General features: G+C 28.4%; 1 protein-coding gene across 3 annotated transcripts in view; it reads right to left on the bottom strand.

Annotated features, from left to right (window-relative positions):
• The window catches only part of LOC129945619 (teneurin-a), a 609,733-nt gene that overhangs the window by 269,755 nt on the left and 313,891 nt on the right, over positions 1-26,087 (bottom strand). The window contains exons 1-2 of one of the 3 annotated variants that reach the window (XM_056055459.1): positions 24,882-25,253; positions 23,930-24,674 (exon numbers count right to left, since the gene is read on the bottom strand). The exons of 1 other annotated variant lie outside the window; for it this stretch is intronic. The gene's annotated coding sequence lies outside the window, so the exon portion shown is untranslated. Of the gene's footprint in view, positions 1-23,929; positions 25,254-26,087 lie in introns of those variants that run through there. One more of the 3 variants, XM_056055458.1, reaches the window with a different exon arrangement.

The raw sequence follows: 26,087 nt of genomic DNA, 5'->3' as shown, positions 1-26,087 counted from the left end.
TTTTCGATAAAAGAGCCTGAAGCCAAACCCTATCAAATGCTTTTGAAATATAAAATGCAATAATCTTACTTTCTCCATAACGATGTAAAGATTTGGTGCATTGTTCGGTGCGATGAACCATGAGATCACCAGTGGACCTATTGCTACGAAAGCCGTTTTGCCGGTCATTAAGAAGCTTTTGATCTTCAAGATATTTCTTGAGCTGATAATTAATTAGCGTTTCCATGACCTTGGAAAAAAGGGACGTAAGTGGAATCGGTCGGTAGTTAGAGGGTGAGGAAGATTCGCCTTTTATGGGAATAGGCTGGACAAATGCCGTTTTCCATCCGCTCGGAACGAGACCTGAGGAGTAGGACAGATGATGAAGCTTACGCAGTGGTTTTTCCAGCATTGAAGAACACTTCTTCAGACCAATAGCGGGGATACCATCCGGACCAGCGGATTTATGTGTGATTAGATCTCCTAGAACTCTTGCCACAGTACGAGTGCGAAAAAATACTGGTCCCATAGAATCACTAACTCTCTCAAGTACAGGCGAATAGTTAATAATGTCTAATATACGGGCTTATAATAAAGAATGTATTGTAAGGACATTAAACATTCTTTCAACAAATATAAGACAAATCATGATTTTTGTAATATTTGGGTTCAGATATGATATTTTCGGTGCTCATTTAAGTTGGGAATAATTTTGGAAACTAGCCCGCCATATTTTAGCTTTTAAAAAAAGAAGTAAGACCTATTAATAAGTGCAGCACGCAGAACAAAATATAATATTAAATAGTTAAGTATACGCCATAGTGAACCATATTGATAACTGCTATTTTGAAATGATTTAAATGGCTTTCAATGGTGGAAATCGTTAGGATGTCTTTATTTTATTCAATCGGAAGCAATTAATTAGAAAATCAGTGATTTACAAGTATTTTGACACAGAAGACAAAAAAGTAGCGTTAATCATTTGTCTTCAAAAACGCCATTGACTTGATTTGAGAGCCAAGAAAATACGAACATACCTTTGTATGTGTACCTCCTTCTATTATTTTTAGATTCAAGTTTTAAAATAATAACTTAGGGTATATCATATATTGAGTCTCACATTTCCCAGAATTTACAAGTTTGTGGATTTTCTTTTACAATTTTTCGTTCCAAGAAAACCTTTATTTATTAGGTTTATTTTTTTTAATTTTATTATTCAAAGGTATTACCTAGAAAAAAATTGATATGTTAAACTCAAATATTTAATAATAAAATTCCTTTGAGAATGATTACGTCAAATCTCATAATGGTAACACTCAGTGAAAGTATTTTCCAAGAATACCCACCCAATTATTATTGATCTAGGAAATTATGTATGTAAATCTTGACTTAAGTGAAATATTTTCTGAATTTATAATAAATTAATCACAGAAAAAGAACACATATACATACAATTTAAATTTTCGCAAAAGAAAGCTTATTAATTATTCAAATAAAATTAAGCCTACAGATAAACTAAGTCATGTGGAAAGTACTTAACCTATGTAAAACAATAAGAAAGGTTATTTGTGTTTCTTCAACCTTTGTATGTATGAAATAATTTATTCTCTTTGTGCAAATAGCAGGTATCTAAAAATATACACTTGTGGCCATACAATTAAGTCATTGCATTTTTAGAAGATTTAAAACATTTGTTTGTCTTCCATTTGCATCAACTAATGTTGTTATTGTTTTTTTAATAACGGATTATTTGTTGTCATTCGATGACAACAACGATAGTACTTTGTAAACAAACATTTTTTTTTCCTTTTTCACATAACGGTAAATTTTAATACAAATATGTGATTTGTGCAGTGGCCAAATAATTAAGTCAGTTTATGTTACTGAGTCAAAGAGGTAAGTTTAATGTCTTTTTTTTGGTGGAAATTGTTTTTTATATTATTAAATTATGTTTTAATTTATTTTTGATTTAAAATTTTCAATTTGGATAGTCAATTTTAGATATGGGTAAAAATAAATCTTCCACTCCAGAGGAACGGCGAATAATATGGGAAGCATACCGAAATTTGGGAAAAATTTCCGAAGTGGTTAATACAACCACTTTATCTCGAGGTAAAGTGGTCAATGCTATTAACCACTTTAAAAAATTCGGTTCATTCGACAACCGTCCTCGAATTAAAAAGCGAAAAACCACTGCCCAGGACGACAGGGTCATCACAAAAATTTCCAAGAAAGATCCCTTTATGACATCCACTCAAATAAGGGCTGTTTTGGAGGAAAGCCACGATGTCAGCGTGTCTGCCAGAACCATCAGAAGGCGTTTGGCTGAAAATAATTTGCATGGCAGAATAGCGCGCGAGAAGCCAAATGTCAGCAAAAAAAATTTAAAAAGCCGATTGAAGTTTGTAAGGGACCACGTCGGAAAAGATCAAGACTTCTGGAGTAAAGTGGTATGGAGTGATGAGGTGAAGGTCAACATTTATGGAAATGATGGCAAGCCGTATGTAAGACGTCCCAGAAATGCTGAGCTAAACCCAAAATACACCAAAAAGACCATAAAGCATGGTGGCGATTCTATAATGGTTTGGGGGTGTTTCACAAGCCATGGTGTCGGTCCGCTGTGTCAAATAAACGGCAAAATGACAGGTGTTGACTACCGGGATATACTGGACACAAATCTTCTCGGCGACTACCAGAACGAATTACCCCAAGGATGGATCTTCCAGCATGATAATGACCCCAAACACACGTCAAGAGTTGTGAAATCTTTCCTTGAAGAGCGTAGAGTGAATGTTTTGGGGTGGCCAGCGCAGTCACCGGACTTAAACCCCATAGAGAATTTGTGGGGCATTCTCAAAAAAAAAGTTGCTGCAAAAAAACCAACCAGCAAGACTACTCTCTGGAGTATTTTGCAGGAAGAGTGGAAAAATATTAGCGTAGAGCAATGCAAAGGTTTGGTGGACTCCATGCCAAGGAGAATATCCGCGGTATCAAACCAGAAAGGCTATCCTACAAAATATTAACGGTGCGCTTAAAAAAAATTATAAAAAAATTTTTTTTTCTTCATATTTTTCTTATTTTTTTCGGGTGACTTAATTATATGGCCACACTTATTTTATTAATTATTAATTTTTTGTTAAAGAAGTGACTATTGTTATAATGGAATTTATTTTTGTTCGTTTTTTTTTATTATTGTTATTATAAATATTTAGAATTTGAATAAATTTTGTTTTTGTTGTAATTTGTATTGAATATATGGATTTGTTGATTTCATTCTATAAAAATGACTTAATTGTATGACCACAAGTGTATATGCATTCATGTGTTGTTATATCGTAAAATACATTCAATCAATTGCATCCGTATACAAATATTCATCCAGGGATACACCTATTAAAGTCTTCAATTAAAATCAATTAAGCTAATCGCTCGCTATCAACTTGAAAGAAGGCACACAATTTTCTTCTGTCTGTGAGTTTATTATTTTGGCGCATGCATTACCGGCTAATATATACCAACCCTTGCTTTTTGTGAACGCACCCGCAATTTTATAAAATTTAGGAGAAGACAAAAATAAAGAAAAACAAACAACTTCTTTTGTATAATCTACTTTGACTCCTTTTGATGTTTCTTAGAAAAGTTTATCTTATATCGATGCGTTAATTTTAAAATAGTGTTGCCATATGAATTTTTTTATTTTCTTTTTTCATTAAAATTGTAATTTTTTGTCTTTATAAGCTACAAACATCTGCGCACCTGTAATAACTTATTTCCTACAAAAATTTGAGAACATTATTTAAATTTTATTTTAAATTGAATTTACGAGTCTTTTATCCATTTAATTGAATCAAAGTTAGAATTTTCTAAGAAGTTAACTTTACTTTTTGTTTAAATTTGACAAACATTTGATTTTTTATCCGCACGTTCTTTTTTGTCAAAGATTAAACTTAATTAAAAGCAAAACAAAACTCAACTTGATTGAATCACATCGAAAAAGTTTTCATTTTATACAGAGGCAGATACTTTACTCTACCTATCTAAGCATAAGTATCTTCTTTACCTTTTTGTAGGCTTGTTTCATGCCTCAATATTTCTTTGTAGCTATCTACCTACATAAAGTTTTTGCATGATTGGCAAAGATATTTCAAAACTTGAACACAAAGTTAAGGAAAAGGCTATTAGCAATGTTGTTAGGATTAAAACCCTTGAAACAAAAATGTTCAAATGACAAGCTAAAGGTATATCTACTCACATACTATTAAGTGTGTGTGTACGCAAAGTTTTTTGTTGTTGTTCTTAATATTTTCACATCCTAACCACAGAAAACTTCTTGAAGAACCTTTATTTTGATGTGTATACTGACTATAAAGGTGTGTATATGGCATCTCTGGTTTACTTTATGATGTGGTTTCCTCTAACTTCTTCGACCAATGTATCGTATCGTTCCTTATTATAAAACCCCTTTTATTCTACAAAAGTGTATTTGGTGAAGCTCCTTCCTTTCTTCGTCTTGTTGTTCTTCTTATTCTGTGTTCAATTAAGTCCTCTGGCTCTATAGCCCTCTAGCTCCAGTTTGTTGCTTGTGTACAGCTACAGCTCCAGCTTCAGCACTAGCTTCAATATCTTTCTAGATATACTTTTGGATTCTGCGAAAAATGGTCGATGGCACAAGAAACGTAGCAGTGGCACCAGTCAGCACCACCGCCAATAAGAACAACAACAAAAATAAAGATACACAAATAAAAATAAGAATAATCTTTGAGATTGTTTCTTAAGGAGAACGGTGAAATGCAAAAACATAAAAAAATAAAAGTAAAAGTAAAAAAATGGGAAAAAACACAAAACGAAGGAAAATACAAAAACATGAAGAGAAGAGGCATCTTCAAACGGAAGAAGTATACAAAAGGAGAACAAAAATAATAATAAAATGCAATTCCTCTCAATTAGAATTGATGAAGTGGAAAGGAAATACTTTTGACTTTAGTGTGCTGCACTCTTATTATTACTCAATCGTCCATAGGGAGTCACTGTGGTTCGGTTGGGTTCGATTGTGGCTGCCTCTGTGTAGATATGGATGGTGATGGCGATGGCTATGGCTATGGCAATGGCGGTAATGACGGTAGCGGTGACGGTCGGTAGTGGCGGCATATGGTCTTTTGATTGGAGTTCATTTAATGGAAATAAAGTTTGCTGTTCGAAAATAGACTGAAATAAGAGGTGCAAAGGGTCTTCTCTTCAATTTCATACATCTCCTTCTCCATGTTCCCACACTTTTCTCTTCTTATCTTGTTCTGCTTTATTGCTATGTATTGTTCAATAGAGAAATCGATTCTGGGAAAATATAATTGCAATACGAAGCACATAAAGAAAAATATAATTGGTAACTTTCGTTGTTTTCACGAACTTTGGAAGGAGTAGTAGTATTTTTTTGTTTGTTTAATTTTATACACTTTTTAACATATGTACATATTATTAATTTTATGCCATTTTTGCAGAGGTAAGTAAACAGAACAAATCAAAAATAATAACTGAGGAATAAGAAATGATGTTGCATTTTATTTGCTTTGTTTATGAAATTACGCTTATAGTACTTTTATATTTATAAATAAACTAGCTTTTACCCGGGACTTCGTCCGCATTACATTTTTAGGTTTTTAATAGTAGAATTAAAAAACCTGAGCTATACCATTTTTGTACGTATGTTTCAATTGTGCCGAGATGGGATGAGGCCATACTTACTGTGATTGTCATAGGTTAGATTTGGTTAGGTTAAAACATTTTAAGAAGAAAGCAGCTAACTGCAATACAGTTTTATATACGACGTTTTCTGTTTTTCCTTCCTTGGCCAGAATGCAAACATTTTTTGGTTTTGAGACTCGTGAGCACGCTACATATAATTGTCCATGGGAAAATCAGTTTTTTTACAAATTTACACCTGCAACTGCAACAAGTCAAAAGTAACTTACGTCCTTTCCTTTTAGTCTCAAACTATCTCTTTATCAAATTTCATTTAAATCTGTTCAGTAGTTTGGGCGTAAAAGCGATCGGCCCACCTGCATTTCCAATGGGAATGCGTTATTTTTCCGGGGTAAAAAGAAGCCAATGTCCTTTATCGGGTATCAAAATATCTCCATACCAAATTTCATACAAATTGGTCTCAGGTATGTTTGAGTAAAAGACAGACAGACAGAGTTACTTTCACATTTATAATAATAGTAATAATATACATCAGCTTAATTTAGATTCGCTAAAAGTAGTTAGATCCAAATTATTTTAAGAAAGCTTCTTAATTCAAATAACATTAAGAAATCAATCTTAAAAAAAATGTCTGAACTGTTAATGCAATTGCAACAATTCAAGGAAACAAACGTGCTCATATTGGAGAAGTTTACAAACGAAGGCATTTAAACATATTGAATCGTTAAAACAACTGGCAACACAACTTTACTTGTTGTAGTACTGTAATTACTGAAGTTGAGCGTCATTTTACAGTCAGGTATATAAAGATACATGTTGCGAGGTAAATTCTTCAAAAAAAATTACTTCGAGTGGACAAAAATTATGTGTGCTTAAAAAAACTGTCTCATAAGCCATAAAGTATACATATGTACTATTCGAAATACTAAAAACTGAATTCAATAAACGTGTTTTATGTAAATTTACCATCTAAAAAATGTAATTTAATAAATCTTCAGCAAACGTAAATTGCTGTGAATATGTGTACAACAAAAAATGCAGCTAATGAGTTGATAATAAGCGAATACACTTCCCTAAGCTGGCAGATTTTGTTTTAAAGTCTTACAATTTCTTTAACTGATTCGATTTGATGACCACACTGATCATTTTATAAAGCATAAGCAATAATTAAACCGTCAATAATTGTTTGATATATCTACCAATATATGATTACAACTTTTCAAGAAATAATTTCACATGATTGTAAGACATTTCGGATACATTTTTGATTGACAGATCTGATATTGCTACATACATACAGTTTTTGAATTGCATAGAATATTTTAAGAGAGTGTTAAATTTGGAGCACCCGATATATTGCTTTCACCCTAAAAGTTCCGATTTCCACTTCCATTTTTAAAATAAATGGTTTTTCAGTAACAGGTTTCATTTTTGATAGTTCGATATTTGTGCTATTTTCACTCTGAAAGATGTGATCTTCTGATAACAAGTAAAAATTACTCCGTTACTTAACATAGTACGATGCATGCACTAAAAATATGAAAATTCACAGAAAAATGTCATTTATGCCACACTACTAACGGATCAATGGAAATTTTGCAATAAAACTACAATTGGACAACTTAAGGTTCTTTCTATATAATCACGAATTAGATACATTATTTCTATCTGCCAATGATTCGTAATCGATTCAAGACCTTAAATATAGACGTTATCGAGGACATTTGTACATCATCAAATTAAGCATGGACAAATTTCAAGAAATGGATATAGTCCAATGATTTCTCTTAAAAAAAATATTGTTTTCTTTAATATCAACATTAAACTTTTTATTTAAATATCCTGAATATACAATTTAAAAAAAAAGTACACGCAACAGTGTGCGTCTAAAGGATTTATGATAAGTGATTGAATTTTTGAAATTTTTCAACATTTGACTACTAGATATGGCGCTATCCTGAATCATCGATTTTACTTGGAAAAACCATAATGATTTTCAAGATATTGTTTATGTACGGAAAAAATGAAATTAAAAAAAAAGTTTGAAGTACTGACGTACACTGAAGTTGAGTTTATAAGAATAGTTAATACTTTTAAGTTTACTCTACTTATTTTAAAACAAAGTATATAAAGAAATTAGAAGAACTTTCGATTTACGTTTAAATTCATTAAAGAATTATTATTCATTTCAATTTTTGATTTCTCTAGACATTTTTTTAGAGTAGTTATTCTTCCCAAAAACATAAAAAACGAAAAGATCTTTGAGGTCAGATATAAAGTTCAGATTCTCAAAAACCTTCATTTAGATAAAAGACAAAATATAAAAAAAAAAAAACAAATAAAACCAATGTCGAGTAGAGTCATTAATAAAAATTGATTTTATTTTTATGTTCATTTAAGTACAAAAATATCAGTAATTTTTATTTTTCTCATTATTTTTTTTTCTCGTACATATGTATTCTCTTAAAATTTATCCACTTGTTATTGCGACCATTTTATGTCACATAAGGACCATTGCAATGAAAACGAGCACAAAACAACTATAAACTATATGTTCAGTGGGACAAATATAGATAAAGATAAACAAACTAAGGAAATACACAGAAAAAATACATACCGACATATACAGTGACTATAGTTATGCACATACAGTACTTAATGTTATAAGAGAAGATATTGCATAACTGATATCATATTGTTATATAAGAAAGACAGAATGAGAAGGACCTGGTTTTTGGCAGTGGTCGTTATGTTCTGAAAATTTTAGTTTTTCTTTTTTTTTAACTTTATTTCATCCATTATTGCTTAAAATGGACGGACGAACAAGAAAGGACACAACATTATGTGGGTGAAGTCTATAATGTACATTGCATCAGTTTCCTGTCTTCTATATAGATTTATGTACATACATATTCAAGTATATATGAAATGGTATACAGAACTTTGTACTATAACATCCTTTGCTTCTCGTTGTCCTTGTCGTTGTCATTTTCGTCATCAACATATAATCATTTTCGACTGTATCTGGGGATATGTGGCTATAGGTATAGACTATTTTTATGCATTATGTAGAGTACATCAGTTTTTGGTAGAGTGTAGTAACAATATAAGCAACCATTGACCTGATTTTAAGCTCTTCCAAAGCAAAGTCTAGGATGTTTTTTCTTGTTTTTCCCATTTTCAAATATATTATATTTATATGTAGGAATATTTAGTCCAATCGGTTTTATCCAAAATGCCCACCCATTGTCCTCGATTTTGGAATAATGCCATTGCCATTTATTGGCGACTGGCCGAAAATTTTTAAAAAAGTGCATTCGAATATAAAATACAAAAAACAAAACTGAAAGAAAGAAAATAAAAGTCATTGAACAAAAAAAAAAAGCAGTGGAATTGTATTGTTTTTTTTTTTGTTATGAAAATGGAAAGTTGAGTATTAGCCAAATCAATGATTAATTTATTGTTTTGGTTTTTTATTTTTACATTTTCTTTTGTTTTATCTTTTATTTTAGCTTTAGGAATAAATATGATTTATATCACTTATTTGAGTTTTTATGTGCTCATATTACATACAATAATTTAGCGACATTCACACATATGCATAAAAGCATTGGATAATTGTATATAATAACTGGTATTTTTTCAACATAGCTTCACTATTTTTTTAAATGGAACTAAAGATTAAATTGAAACAAGTACTTAGCAAAAATTAATGTCATAATGTTTATTGAGTTCCAAAGAAAGAGGAAATACACCGGAAAATGATATCAAAAAGTAGACAATATAATGTGTATGTTTTTCATAAAATTTCCCACGATCAAATTACATAAATCCACAAATTAAATATAGAGTTCTTTAATTGATTATAAAGTTGAAAAAGCTTTTCAAAAATCATTTTTGAATTCTCCCATTTATAAATATGAAAATTATGGTTATAAACATAGCCTCCGAGGTAGAAATGAGCCTTAACACTGATTATCAGTTGTCAGGAATCATTTTGATACGTTTCACGAACCCAAACTGCAACAATGTAACATTTGTGTTAATTAACAGCCTTGAGTCCTTGTGCTAACTAAACTTTAAAAGCATTTACACCAAAGATTGTTTTTAAACAAAATAGGTCAAATTTTGATTATAAAATACTTATTTATAATAATCGACAGAAAGGGGTTTTCGTTAATGGTAAAGGCTTCACACTATTGTCTTATGTCATCGGCTAAAACAACCGTTCCACTATTTCAAGCTAAAGCGGAGAATTAAGACTACTAATAACTGCTTTTTTGAGAATGAATTTAACAAAAGATCTTTTTTTCAAAAGTGACTTATGCCCGAAATGAAAATTTTCATTGAAACCTCTTTTTTAGATCTAGAATTACAACCCAAAAAAGACAAGAACTGACTTCGAATTTTATTATTATAAAGTCTTTATTTGATCTCAAACTTCGAGGGTTTAAAATTCTTGTTCTTTATTGTACGTCATGATACATATTTACTAAAATTGTGGACTATATTCCGTTTATTTCAATAATGTAATTGATTAAAACTGAAACTATTAAGCAAAAATATGAATTTGTAAAATTATGTTAATATGAACAAATTTAATAAAATAGGTATAAATTAAAAGAAACTTCACGGTCATTTTTATTTACCTACATGCTTTAGGTACAGTTGTAGGCAAAATAATATTGTGTCTGTTTAACTAAAGGTAAGCTCAGTTTGTAAAAATGGACTGTAACAACACGCCTAAAATATAACAGCCGTATTTATTGGAATTCGGTCAAGAAACACATCTAAACAGGTGAATAGTAACGCAGTTCAGAACCATTTATTAAGGATGCTCTATAGCATTGAGGAATTCCATAAAAGAGTCTTCTTTTTAACACTTAACATAACCTTTAATCAAGATTTTGTCAAACTAAAACAGTTAATATAATAAAAGTAAAATTTTATTTTTTTAGCTTTTAAATTAAAGTTAAAGTTGACATTTTTACCGCAAACTCAAAAGAAGTAGAATCCGAAACGATGCTTATTCTTACTGAGATGATTTGAAAGTACAAGTGCTCACCCAGAAACTAAACTTTCTCATAATATTAAATAACGTCTTTTAACACGATCATAGTTCTTGTTAAAAGTTTTTATTTATTTATATGAAATTGTGTATCAAAATGTTATTTCAAAAATAATCCTTTCATTTTTAAATATTTCAAGGACTTATTTGTAACAGAAATCGATCATGCTTAAAAATTGGAATGAAGACAAATAAATTGTATGTTTTTCATTTACCTAAATCAAAATATTTAAATAGAATTCAAAATGTCATTTTATTACTTCTACTTAACTGTAAAAAAACGAATGACAAGTCCGATTTATTTATGGAAAATTCAAAAGAAAAGCTATATTGGTTTTTGTAAGTATATAAGACAAAGTCCTGTTTTTTATTCGTTTGTCAATCCAAAACAACAAAATCTACCATGATAAGTGCTTAATATAAATTGCTAATGCAAAACAGCAGGACTAAAACAGGAACATAAATAATAGATATTATAATATATCTGGAATATAAAATTGACCCCATAACAATCGCTCCGCCGCCGCGCTATCCATGCCGTCAAACTTACACGTCCGGAAGTAATTTCCCTTCTTATTTTTTTTTTATTTTTGTCTTCTAAGGAAACTTGAAGATGTTATGATTGGTGGGGTATATAATAAAATTGTACTTTTAAAATAAAGAATAAAAAAAATACAATATTTATGTATTTTATATGAGGTTATTCTATATACAATTTTCTGTGTTTTCCCATCTTTTCTTTTGTTTGTAACATCCACTTAATCATTCGTTTAAAGTGTTTTTCTCTTTTTGGGTGTGTTTTTCTGTTGGTTTGTGTCTTTATGGCTTTTTTTGTTGTTGTTGTTGGGGGAAAAGGGAGACAATAAAGTGGCGAGTAAAACGTTCAAAGCGGGCAGGTCGAGCGCATCAAGATGTGCGGGAGTTGTTTAATTTTCAAGGAAGAAATGGAATCGTCAACAAATTAAAAGGACTTCAACTTCCCTAGAGTACAATTATAATTTTATTATGCATCAGTAAGTGTGAATTTATTTTTTTCAATTTTTTTTTTTAGACTAAGCTGCGTGTCGAAGATTATATTTTTTTTAATTCTTCTTCAGTTATTTTTGCAGTTTTCTTTATGGTCTTATAAAAAAATATATATATAAATAAATACAAAAGTCCCTTGGGATAAGACCCAGTTTCTTTGTTTTCTTTTTAAAACCTAATTGTTTTGTGAGTTACAATGAATAGAAAATTATAGATGGAGATAAAATATAAGGATTTTTTTTAAGGACACTCAACTTTATAATTCGTTTTTGTACTTTTTTGATTTTTTTTAAGTTGTTTTATTTTCTTGAATGGCTTTTGAAAAGTGACTTGAATTTAGAATTATGAAATATATTTTTGGTAGCGTGACAAATTATTTGGAAGATCTAAATTTTAAATGGACCCAAGTGTTTTTATTTATAACGTTTTGTCTATGAGCAATTTAAAAAATAAAACATATTTTTTTATAGATGTGCTTTCTTAGGTCAAAGATTAAAAGGCCATTGGGATTATTTTTTTTATGCAAAAGAAAACAAAATAAAATTAAATGAAATAAAAATGTATTTCCATAGAAGTCTATAGAATATCCAACTAAGACAATTTATTATTCGTACCTAATTAACTTGTGTACACTGTGTACAGTATAATACAGTTCAGAAGTCCAGTCCACAAGTCTACATAAAAATGATAAGGTGTTGGATTAATGAACTTATTAATATAAATTATTTTATTGTTAATTACTTTGAAAAAAAATATATATATATTATTTTCACTTAAAAATATGATAAAGCTTTAAGGTAATTAAATATTTTGACCAGTTTATAAAACGACTATTAACTGAAACGGTTCGATTAATTTCAGTACGTGAATTAGATTTGAAAAAAATATGTTGGAAGATTTTTGATAAAAGAATTGTATTTATTTTTAAGTGTTGACTGCATTTTTTTAATGTAAAAACAAATATTCTCAATCAAATTCAAATTTAAACATTATGAACTGAAAACTGAACATAAAGAATCAATTTATTTTTTTCATAAAACATAAATTAAAAAAAAAAGCAATAAATTGAAAAAGAAAAAAAAGAACCAATAAAATAAAAATCAAAGTTTTTCCACTTCAAGTAAAAAAAACACATTTATTTATTTATGTCTGTGTTGTGAAGATGATTGTAATAATATTTAAAATCATTACAATAAAAAATAATGACTTTCGTCGGTATTTGTCAACAAACGAAAAATATTATTATATATGTATATCATTCTCGCATAAAGGAAATCGAAAGTCATTCATTATCCAATACCAAATTACTAATTAGAGGGGACGACATGCCACATTGACTTTGTGATAAATCTCACCGAGGAGACAAGAACTGCGTTTTCAATGCTGTGATATTTTTCCCTTACAGAATTTTATATTTTTCACCGCTACCGCCACCGCCATCATCGTTTGTCGTCGTCGAGCGGCCGGTGTTAGGTGATAGAAAAAAAAATAATTCTTTTGGGAAAAACTTAAAGATAAACACTTGACATCTATATATCCACTCCCCCTCATTTTATAACAACAAACAAAAAATAAAACTGATTTTAGTTTCTTTTAAAATGTGTCTTTAAAATTAAATTAAATAAAGTCACGATGCATCCTTCATTTTGGAGTTGAATAAAATGGCAACTTTACAGAAAACACGAACTTGGAATTTTCTTTAGAAAAAAAAATAAAGACATATTGGGTAAGAGAAATTCTTTAAAATTCAAATGAAGGGTTGACGATGTTAATTTTAAAATTACTGACAGGAAGAGTGATTGATTTGTTTGGGTGTTAATTTTAAATACTTCCTTTTATTGATGTCTTCGCAGTTGTTCCTGAATTTTTTCTTTCGCATCATTAAGATTTATTCAAAACTGATCTTGATTAAACGTTTTTGAAAAAAAATTCGAATTGATTAATTTTATGTAAAGAAATGCGATAAGCAGTTTTGAAGCACGTACGTTTTTGTTGAAACCAAAATTTTGTTTCAGTTTTTCATTTCACCAACTATCTTCAAGTTCTTATTTCAAAAACTTGTGATGAACGTTGACAAAGCTGTAAGAAACATTGTACTTTTGAAAAATTGGAACTTTTCGTTACACTGGGATTAAAATGAATTTGTAATTTATAGGAATTTTTTAGGACTATTTTTTAATACTGTGCTTTTTGAAATGTTTAAGATGAACAAAATATTTATACCCCTTTGATAAAAGTTAAAAAACACATTATTTGAAAAGTTTTCCGATTCCTTACAAAAAAAAGGGCTGGGATGCGACCCACACTGATAACTTTTATTTTTTATGAAAAAAAACGGACTGTTGGATTTTTATATAAAAATTAATGAATGAAACAATATTTTCTGTGAAATAAGTACATTTTGTAGCCAATATTTTGAAATTTTAAAAAGATATATGAATCGAAAGTACATTTTTACCAAGTTTTAGTATTGGTTTTTTAGAGTGTTATATTTTTATGAAAAAACAGTCAATTCGATTTTTTCAAAATTTTATCGAATGTTGAAAACAATATTTCTTATAAGAAAAAATTAGTTAGTAGCTATTATCTCAAATTTGTGAAAAGATATTTGAGTCGAAAATCATTCTTTACCAACGTTTGTTAATTTTTTTTCGGTTTTTAATTTTTTGTAAAAAACTATCAATTTGATTTGTTTCAAAATTTTACTGAATGTTGATAATAATATTTTTTGAAAGATAAAAGTAAATTAAAGCCAATATCTTAAAGTTTTTTTTGTAAAAAAAAAATCAATTCGATTTTTCTCAACATTTTTAGAATGTTGAAAACAATATTTCATATAAAAAAAGTTAAGTTTTTTTGACTTATACAAAAAAAACATTAAATGGATTTTTTTAATAAATATACTTCTTTGAAATCACGTTAAAATATATTACATAAAATTTAATTCAAGTCTCTAGCGTTTATGGTTCGTAAGATATTTAGGGTTAACCAAAAAGTTCACCTTTTTTTCAAACTGATATGGTAAAAAAACCACCCACGCAATTTTCTTGAGAGCCCTTTCTGCGTCTTTCTGCCTTATTATCTGCATAACAACATTTATTTGAAATCGATATCTCTTCTGGTTCTTGAGCTATGGAAGACGAGAAAAACGTCGCGAACGTACGGAGACACGCACGCACAGACATCTTTCTAAAAATCTTTTATTTCGACTCTAGGGACCTTGAAACGTCGAGAAATGTCAACATTTTCAATTTGGACCCATTACAATAACTTCCTATTGGAAGTTAATAATTGCAAAATAAGGGAACAAACAAATATTCTAAATCTAGAGTATTTGTAGTTTAAAGGGTTTTTTCGACAATAAAGACTAAATCTAACATACAGCATTTTCAAACAATATACTGACAACCGTTGTGCAAACTCTATGCTCGCATATGGAAACTAATGAGTTGGTTATTCCAAGGATTGCAGAATTTTCATGGTATCTTTTCTTTATCTCTCATCCAACGCAAAGGCTGACTTTGTGTTAAAGCACAGCTCTTTTCTGTGAAGCTTGTTATTTATGGTTTAATAATTGGAATTATGTCTTCTACCTTGCATCAATTAAAGTGACATTTTCAAAGTATCATAACTATAGCTTTGTCGCAAGGAAATTTCCATAGAAATTAAAGAAGACCTGTAAGAAAGACTACACATGAACTTTGCCTGTAGAATATTTTTACAAAGTAAACATTTTTTTTTAATTTATTTTCTTTAGTGACACAGAAAGTTATAAAGTAATTGTATTTTAAAATGAATGTTGTCTGTGAATTACAGCTCAATTTACATTTTGGTGAAACAAAAAAGGAAAACTTCTAACAAATTTTCTTAAAAAAATACAACTACAACTAATTGTAAATAACAGCGTTTGGTGAAACTACATATATTCAAACAAAAATTCACAAAATTTGGGTAAAAATCGCCTTTAATCCCAAAATATTTGGATATATTTCATCCTTTTTTATTCAATTGGTATTGTACATATATTAATGTATATTAAAATTTGTATTTAACATTTTTCAGTGATTTTTATTCAATTAATTTTGATATATTATATTATATCTTTGTGTAAGTTAATTCCTTATTTACTTTCATTGAAAAATATTTATTTTTTTTGCTTATTTAATTTTCAAAGATTTATTTTATTTTATTTTATTTTATTTTATTTTATTTAAATTTGTTCAGATTTTTTATTTTTTTTCAAGTATTTTAAAACAATTGTTACCACACTGAAAATAAAAAAAAATATCTCTTTCAGTTTATATCCTACTTTTCTTTCATTTCTATTTTCATTCTCTTCCAAAATCTTATCTCTCGCGAAAATGCAAATTCAAAATCCAAATAGAAATAGAAATACTCAACTAAATCAGATTTAAACTTTTTTTGGCTACTTAAATTAAACATTTTGATGACAGCACATCAAAGACACACTTCTTTCTTAACACGCTTATTTTTCTCAACATGTTTAAAAAGAAAAAATAATAATATAAAATAATAAAATGACGGTTATTTGAAATGTATAAATTTAAGTGTCATGAATGAATCCTAAAAATGAAAACCAAAAGGCATCACGAGAAGATTTCATTACCTTCATCTTATATTCGCTCGGTATCTCGTAGATACTTGAGCATACTTAGATATTCCATTTTTGTTTCTCACTTTTTTGTTGTTGTTGTTTTTGTTGGTTTTTTTTTGTTTTACTTTCAATTTGCACAATGAAATTGTTCCAGGACATACTTATGGCATTATATCCTTCTTTCCCTGTGTCTTTTTTCCAAGCAGGTCATAAATCACCCTCACAGAAAATAAACGAGGTATGTTAAGGTGTAAATCTGTCAAGTTGGCGTCCTTTTTCAGAGTGCTGTACTAATTTGGGATTTTTCTTCGTAAATACATACATACTTAGGTATATATTAAGATACGAGTATATATATATATATGTATATGTATTTTGCTTTATGTTGGTTTGTAGTTCTAAAGAATATAATACAACTCCTTCTCTCTATACCTATGCATATATATCTCCTTGAATATATATGTATGTATGCATGAGTAGTGTTTATGTGCGATAGTGTAGTGGGATAATTCAGGTGAAAAATGAGAGGTAAAAATGTTTTGCAGGTAAAAATAAAAGATGGATGGAATCGATTCACAAAGGCAGAGGTGCAAAAAAGAAAACAAAAAAATGAAAAACATGGGTGCCTCTTGTCCTTCGAGAAAGAAAAGAAGTTTTTCGGTTTAATTTCATCAAGCACGTGACACAACAAGTTTGTTTTAGATTAATTATTATACTGGTATTGAACGACATTTCTTATAAAAACTAAGCGACAATTTCCTGTTTTTCTATACTATTTCTATATATATCCAACATTGAATAGCTTTTTCTCATGTGATGTTTTGTTTTAATATGCGACTAGAATAGATAAGTAGTTGAAGAGTTTAATAAAGATTTTCTTTGTACGAGCTATACTATACAACTACTTGATCTACTTATCTAACAATTACACCACACGAGTCCTTTTGAAGTAGGTACCTACGGTTCATTGACTATTTACTAAGTAAATGATGACAATAGAAATTTCTGAATGAGTTAAAAGAATGAAAAGTGTTTTCGAGTGTTGGAATATTTCTAATTTCATAGAAAGGTAGTAGTTTAATTGTGAATTTTAAATTGTTTTATGACAATTGACCGAAATGAATAAATTTCTAAGATTCTCTTAGAAACATGTAAGTATGGGAAGATACAAATGTACCACCACCACAGGAGTTCAGATTTAGGTATCTAACTCTACTATCTTCTGTGTAGTTATGGGAATTATTTTATGATTGATCTGTGCTTAATTCATTTTTTTGATGAAGTACTTTGATGTGACATACTATGAGAGAGTTGCCTATTATTGCATTTTCTTAACAGCCATCTGGTAAAATAGTAAACAGTTGGAATGTTTTTTTTTTGAAGAAATGTGAGACTGTATAGGAAATAGTAAAATACGAGAGGTGAGTGTTAATACAATACAAAAATTAAGGAATTCAAAATTCATTCAATAAGAATTCACATTAAAATAAATTGTATTTTTCTAAACAAAATACCATAAGTACGTGGTTTTAAATAAAAGATCACTGAAAAGTCTTTCAGATGATGCCAGATTAATTTGTCTACATCGAGTAGACTTCTATTCTACTACACAAACAGCTTATATTTGCATGCCAATAATAAGTTTGTGCTACCTTCTTAAGCCAGTTTATTGAAGGAAACAAAAATGACTGTTGACATAATATTTTGATGGTTCCAATTTAAAACTTAATTTCTTGTTTTTAATTGAATGCATACAAACAGTTGTTGGGAAAAAATAATTTTTTTTTAAATTTTAGGTACAAAATTCAATAATCTTGAAATACTGCCATAAGATTATTTTACTATAATTACGCTTATATTTTTTAGCTTTATGAAAAAAAGACATCATATTTGTATCTGATTTCCTGAAAATGTTCATTAATATTTCTTTCTATAGACATATTGACTTATATTTTCTTTACAAAACATTTCAACCTATCTTACGTATATAGAAGTCATTATTTTAAAAATATTTACATGCAATATGTATCTGAATTTCCGTACTAAGAAATGTTTTCTAAATTTGTCTATACGAGAAAGTAAAATGATTTTTTAAACGGAAGTGAAGGAAAAAGAAAGAATGCAAGAGTTTTCATTTATGTTATGAGTTTTTATTAAACTTAAAAAAGACTCTTTTTGTTTCATTTGTGTCACTTCTTCGACATTTTTTTATAGTTGTTTATTCGAGGAACTATTTCAAAAATCTTTTTTGTCAAACTCAAACAAAATATATCATAATTCTTAAGTTTATTTCATAATTTTGTTTATAATATTTTAAATTTGCACTGATTTCACTGGTTGACAAGTTTTCTTGCTGGCATTAAAATTGCACTTTTTCAAAGGGTTTTGGTTGCCATAACTCAAATCTGATTTTAAAATTAATGTTAGATATCACTCTTAAAAATTCGAAAAAAAACACCTAGTATAAATCAGGATTTTGAGGGTATCCAAAATTTATGACATAGCTTGTTTTTAATAAAATCTGTGATGGTTTTTCAAATCAATTAACTTTTTCATCAATATTCTTTTAAAATACATTTATAATATATTTATATTATTTCACATAAAATTCGAAAAAGCTCCAAAAGTTTTTAGATTTCACCTGCGTTTAAAAAATCTAAAAAAACGCTGACCATTTTCTTGAATGGGTTTCAACAAAAAAAGGCAACATATTTTTCTTGTCACAGATCTGTTGTCTAAATAATTCGATCATATTAAGATTTTGAAAAAATATAAAAATAATGTTGAAAACGGGTATTTTCCAAACTTGAACAAATAGCAAAATTAACAGTTCAGTACTAAAAATGAAATCCAAAACGTATATTCCCATACTATTAAAGTATCCATTACAAGTTTTCTCAAAACTTCATATAAATACATTAAAATAAAGACTCAAAACAAATAGGATTTTCGAGAATCTAAGTAAGATACTAAAAGCTTTACATTGTATCTTAAAGAGAAATCATCATACACTTTATTTAGAGTTTTAACTTATGTTCAAAAACTCCATTTTTGGTTGTTTTAGCATTTTTAAGGGGATATATTTCAAAAACCTGATGTGATGTTAATTTAAGGGCAATATTTGTGTTTAAAATATCTCAATATCTTAAAAATGTTTGTTTTTTTATGCAACAATTTATTGTTAAGAGCTATTTTGAGTTAAACTTATGCTCAAAAACTCCGTTTTTGGCCGTTTTTAGCATTTTTAAAAGGATATATTTTTAAGACCTGATGTGATAGAAAAATGTTAAGGCAATATTCTTATTTAGGATTTCTCAATACCTTAAAAAGTATTGTTTTGTTTATGCAACAGTGTTTTTAAAAAATGTATATTAGTTCAGTATTTTTAAGTTTGACTTTTCTTGCATAATTTACGTAGAATACAATAATTATTGGACAATTAATTTTGACTAACCAACTTGAACATTAAATTCTTAAGTACCATTGAATTAGCCCCTAAGGTTGACATAACAATGAGAATTTTTGGTTTTGTTGACCTTGCTCTTATATAACATAATATAACTTAGAGAATTGTCTTAAAAATAAAAGTACTTTCTTATTTTGTTTTTAAATTGCAAATGATGGCACGTGCTTTTGACCCAAAAACTAACTGTCTGTACACACCGCATTATATGAACATAGATACAAAGATACATGGCTAATTTTAAGTCCATTTAAAAGAACATTTTCTTTAATTAAGTTTTTAAAGGTATAGGTATAATAAATTGAGTAAAGTTCGCTGATTTATTAAGTAAACATAATAAAGGTACACTTTATATCAAGGTCAAGAAGTGTTTTATAGCCTATTAAAAAAATGTTTAAAAGGCAATAATTTAAAATCTTTGGCCAGTGGACTTAACACTGTTGTTCTATATTTGAAATTATGGATGTCATTAAAAAAAAAATAGCTCCCTTATCTTTGCAATAAAATAGAAACTTTGAAACTTCTTTAAAGAAGTTTATGTTTGTAATTTAACTATTTCAAATTGTTCTCATTGAACTCCTTATTTCTGCTTGGCATTAGAATGAATCAAAAATGCCATCAAACACATTCAAATGTTAGAATGTCGCGTTTTTCAAACACTCTTAATGTGTCAAAACAACGTTATAACATCAAAAATTATGTAAAAGTAGTGTTGATGTGATTTTGCTTGTCAAACATAATTTACTAAATCTAACATTATTTTTATGTCAATAAATTTATCAATACAATACCTAGAGCTATTTTCGTGAAAAATTATCTAAAACACACATACACGCAAACAAAAATTGATTCATAATTGAGGTTAATTAATAATTATAAATATAACAGCTTTACAAGTAGTTGTTTAACACTATAAGTATGTATTTCGAAAATAATCTCTATCAAATGGTTAAATAGTGTTCAAAGGTGATAGACTTGCTATTTATTTTTTTCTATGTTGATAATAAAAGGGTTAAATTATTTGAAATAATATTTAATTCTCTTTGAAAGATTTAAACTATGTTCTAACTAAACAACAAAATAAATAAAATAAAACTCACTTAAAAGTTTTTCTGTTAATAAGTTTTTTTTTTGTTTTAATTAAACTCTAATTGCAAGAGCAAAACTAATTTATTATTCATTGTAATAACCTTAAATAAAAAAATCATTCCCCCTCCTTTTTTGAAATGTGAATAAAATGTTTATTTTTTATTGCCTATAGCTATTTACCACCATTGCATTGGAAAATTTCGTATATTTATATGTATTTTGAAACCACATTTAATTGTGCAATTTTATCATCACTTTAACAGAAATATATTTTATTTTTTATCTTCATCAGTACATCAAACGAATAAATACGTATGTACATAATGTTATAGACCTAATCGTGTGATAGAACTGAAGTATATTACATTTTTTGAAATTTATAAATTATACCTAAGTGATGGACAGTATCAAATTAAAATGTTAAATGCAATAATACAAAAAAATTCGAATTAATTTAATTTGAAAAAAAAAAAATAGTTTATTAGTTTGTTTTAATAACACACGAAGTTTTTATTTGAGCAGATTCAGTTGAATTCGCAAATATTTATTTTTGAGGAGAAAATTAGAAAATTTTGTTCTACTTGTTATTTTTAAAGGACATTTAAAAAATACCTAAGTTCTGTACATGTAAATTTTTTGTACGTTGTTTAACAAAAATAAAATGTCTGTATTGGAATATAAGAGCGACGATAAAAACATTAGAAGAAAATTAAATTTAAGTCCTTAATAATTTTAAAATAATTGTTTAACATCAATGTAATCATTCTGTTAGACACTTTGTATTTTCATGTGTCTCTAAAATGTATATTAATTATCAAAATGTATTATTTGTTCACTTTCTTTAAAACTAAAACTAAATTGATTGAATTTTAGAATTTTTTTAGAAAACCATTTGAAAATTTCAAACATTAAATATTATTTTCTTTCTGATTTTGCTTCGTATTTCAATATTTTTTGTTAGGCATAATGTAATACATTTGTACTTTAAAACAAAATATAAAAAATAGTTTATAGTTAATACAGGTTAATCCTTGGCACATCAATACAAACACAAAATTTATTTTTCACCGAAATCATTTCACTTGTGCCTTTTTTTAACTTGAATTAAACAACCGGTTAAAGTGTTGTGTATTTAAAAAAAAAATATTTTTTTCCTATCAGCTTTTTAAAAATAATTACAATTCTCAAAACCTTACTCAACATACCTAACTTAATCAAACTAAAACAAATAAAAAAAATAAAAATTAACCACTGTCCAAATGTTTCTTAATATTCCAATATCTTATTAAAAACACACACAAACAAAATTAAATCTTCTTAAAAACAGTTGTTAACAAAACGTATCGGTTTAAATAATTAAAAAAATATTAATTTTAAAATAATAATACTTGCAGTTCTTTGTTTTCTAATGGAAGCTATTTAGTTTGATCAACTATTTTAAGATTAAAGTTATTGACTCAAAAATCAGTTACAAATTCAACATGAAACAATAACTTCCTATTTGAAGTTTATATGCGTCCTTGAAACTTTCTTCCAGTTTTAAGAAACTTTTAAATGACAATTTAGTAAATATTTTTATTAAATCAAACTAGTAACTAATCGTGACGAAAAAAACTTATTATTAGTCAAAGTTATTTATATTTAATAAAAATTGGTGAACTACTTTTTTTAAACTTTTAACATTATTTTTTTCAATATCACATATCTTAAATTGTACATTTCCTTTTAAATCATCTGTACAACTCTTTTCTATGAGAAGTTGTATACCTTTTGCGGTAGTTTTGCTTACTGGCCTTAGAGACCATTGTTTATCGACTTTCAATGATCCAAGTATAATGCTGGTAACTAGGAAAAATAAACATAATATGTTGGCTTCTATAATTCATAAGTTTAAAACAATTTTTCAACAAATTGTGAATGAATACCAACTAGAGTAGACATTCATTTAAGAATTTCCCAAAACGGCTTCTTTCTAACTTTATCGAAAAGAAGAAAGGTATTTCCCAAAACGGCTTCCCTAACTTTTGAAAAAGAAGGAAATAAAGTAGATATCTCTCTCTGGAGATGGAATACAAAAACATAATTTTTGTTTTACTGAAATGAAAGTTGAAATATTTTCAAAAAAAAAGAACTTGTCATACCTATATCAAAATTTTGTATTTTACCTGTTTTTTTAAGTATTTACCTATTTTATGTTATGAAATCGAGCATATTTTATAATTTTTGAAACTATCGCTGCTTTAAACTCTCTGGTTTCAATATCAAGATTTTGATGTTCTTACCTGCCTACATAATACCTATTTAGTAGATGAGTTTTTATTACAGATAGCCTCGATTTTTGTTTTATTAAACCTTAAAAAAGTCAGATATGCGTAACTATCAAGTTAAAATTAATATCAAAGATAAACAAAGAAATATACTTAAGTTGGATCTACGCGTGTGACAATGTGTCATTAATAACACCCTTTTATAGCTCCTAATTGCCATAATCGTGTTAAATGACAGAAACAAAAGTATTATGGGAAAAAGGTCAAAAGTGTGACATTTGGCTATTCGTCAAAAGTTGAACAGGTATAAACTCAATTTTATTATAAACATACTTTTTTTGTCAATTAAATTGCCTGTTTTTCTTAAAACGACAACGGACATAAAAATACCCAATTAGTAATCAAATTTTCCTACCCATAATAAAGTACTTTTTTTCTTTATCACGATGAAAATAAAAAAAAATACTCACAAAACAAATTGCATAAAACATCAAAGGACATGCTTTTCATCCTCAACAGAAAATGATGTCAAGGTAGGAAGCGTCGATATAACGAAAAAAAAAAATCAAAATAAAGTCCTTTTCATATTATGTTGGTATATTTTGCGTGACTATGTACACCACCATTCAAATTGCAACCGTAATAAGGGTAGCTCTTATAAAAATAAAAGATACAACGATAACATAGCTAGATACATAATAAATACTTTTTTGTTTTGTACCTACATTCTATTCCCTTGATCCTAAAACCTTAATGCAGCTGTTGTTGTTTGTCTAACAAGACCATTGCATCTCGTCGTCAATAAATAAAAACTTCAATCCAGCCCACTTTGGTGCCCGAAAACATTTGCAATCCACTGATATCCTTCGCAATAATCCTTCGCATCTATTTCGTTTTGCACACAGAAAAAAAAAAACAATTATACACACAACAATAAAAAAAAAACTTCGCTTTTAGGTGTCGATACTTTGTTTCGATATAAAATAAAAATATTATGCACTTTCGGAGGACACTTTCACACTCTTAAATTCTTTTTCACCCAAAAAAAGGACGATTTTTTATTTTGTTTTCACTAAATTGAATTATTTATTTTATTCGCAATTTTTTATCGCTTTAAATGAATATCCTTTTATTTTTTGTTTTGTATTTCCTCTTTTTATATTTTGTTTTGCTGTGTTGAATTGGTATTTTAATTAAATAGGTATTTTCGTGCCATTGATGGATGGATTGATGGTGTGTATAAAGAGGTTTAGGCGAAAATTCACACAAAAAAAATGTATCCTCACGGGAGGAGCAAAAAGGAAATTATTATTTGCACAATTCCTATACATATATTGCTAGCTTAGCGATACCTTTAGCTTTAGGTGGTGTAGGGTTTTAGGATGAACGTATCTTTATTTCCAAAATCGATTTCTCTGTTAATTAATCATTTTGCACATCGACACTCATACACTCGCATATGAACGTACACTTAAACAAAACAAACAAACAAAAAATACAGAAACAATGCAAAACCGAATCAAAGCCCAAAATGAACAATAGAACGATAGATGTAGGGGCTTCAAAAGGTTAAAGATACTTTTTTGTATTTATGCGGGTGGATTTAGGAACAACGAATTTATAACGAACAAAAACACTCTGAATATCCTTTGATTAGGTTGGTTCGTAGGTAGGTACCTATAATTTTACAAATTTTTCTTTTGCAGGATTTACTCTCTAACGATATAAAGATATGTTGGTATTCTCGATTACATGAAACCATGAATTTTAAAGATAGGTATACATAGTCCTTTATAATTTATAAAAAAACAAAAATACTCGTTCGCATCTTAACAGGTGGCGCAGTTAATTATCATTTCAATTTTCTTAATTCTGATTCAATGATAGATATTTTGGTTGTTCTTGTTTTTATTTTGATTTGAAAACAGGATATTTGGATTAGTCAGAGTGGTAAAACGCGATTACATAGTTAGATTACTACGAATAGTGCCAGGACTCGAACGTCCCAACAAACCGACGAAGTATTAAAGACTAAAAACCTTACACACGCGAATGGATGGCGCTGCTGCTGCTGTGAATCAAACCGAAAAAGTATCTTTCTATCTTTTCGTTTTCGTGGTGTGTTTATGTGTTGTGTGTTGTGTTTCTCTGGCTAAACGGCGGCGCGGCACACCGATGAATTTTTGTCGTCACTGTCAGTCTCCGTATCTTCTCTGTTTATTTCTGCTATGGAGTTCAAATGGAGAACTGGTCTAAAATTATCATCATGATGGACGAATGGATTGAATGGTTTAAGTCAGAGGCAGAGCCGAATATATACCTATCTATCCTCTGTAGATTGAGAATTGTTTGTTTTTTGTTTACAACATTTTATTAAACTCTCTTTGCAGTCATCTGTATCTGACAGCATTGGGCCAATATGAATGTAGGTATATCTTTCATACATGCAACAGCAACCTTTATCTATTAGGTGATGGAAAATATTGCTTTTCCCTAGGATCTACATAGATTTTCCTATAGCCTCCGATATGTCAAAAAGAAGATATTTGTTGGAAGGATAGTATGATGTTATCTTAAAATTACTGTTGCTGTTGCATTAACCATGTTGGCCTAAGTTGGAGTACGCGCATGTAGAGTTTGATGGACTTAATATTTCCTTCAAAAAAAAATCGGAATCGTAATGAAATGGAAATTTATTTATAGTTTTTCATCATTCTCATATGAACGGAGATTGCAATTTTAAGAGAATTCTTTGTTGCGCATTTGCGCAGAGAGCATTTTATACCAATTCGACATTATTGGGCCGCCATCATTTATTTTATTAATGACAAAGAGTAATAATAATGTTTTTAATTATTTTTTATTTTATAATTTTGATAAACT

Source organism: Eupeodes corollae, chromosome 2, assembly GCF_945859685.1.
Source record: "Eupeodes corollae chromosome 2, idEupCoro1.1, whole genome shotgun sequence".
Taxonomy (NCBI): Eukaryota; Metazoa; Arthropoda; class Insecta; order Diptera; family Syrphidae; genus Eupeodes; species Eupeodes corollae.
Note: the sequence above shows the minus strand (reverse complement) of the source record. Positions and strands in the feature narration are given on the sequence as shown.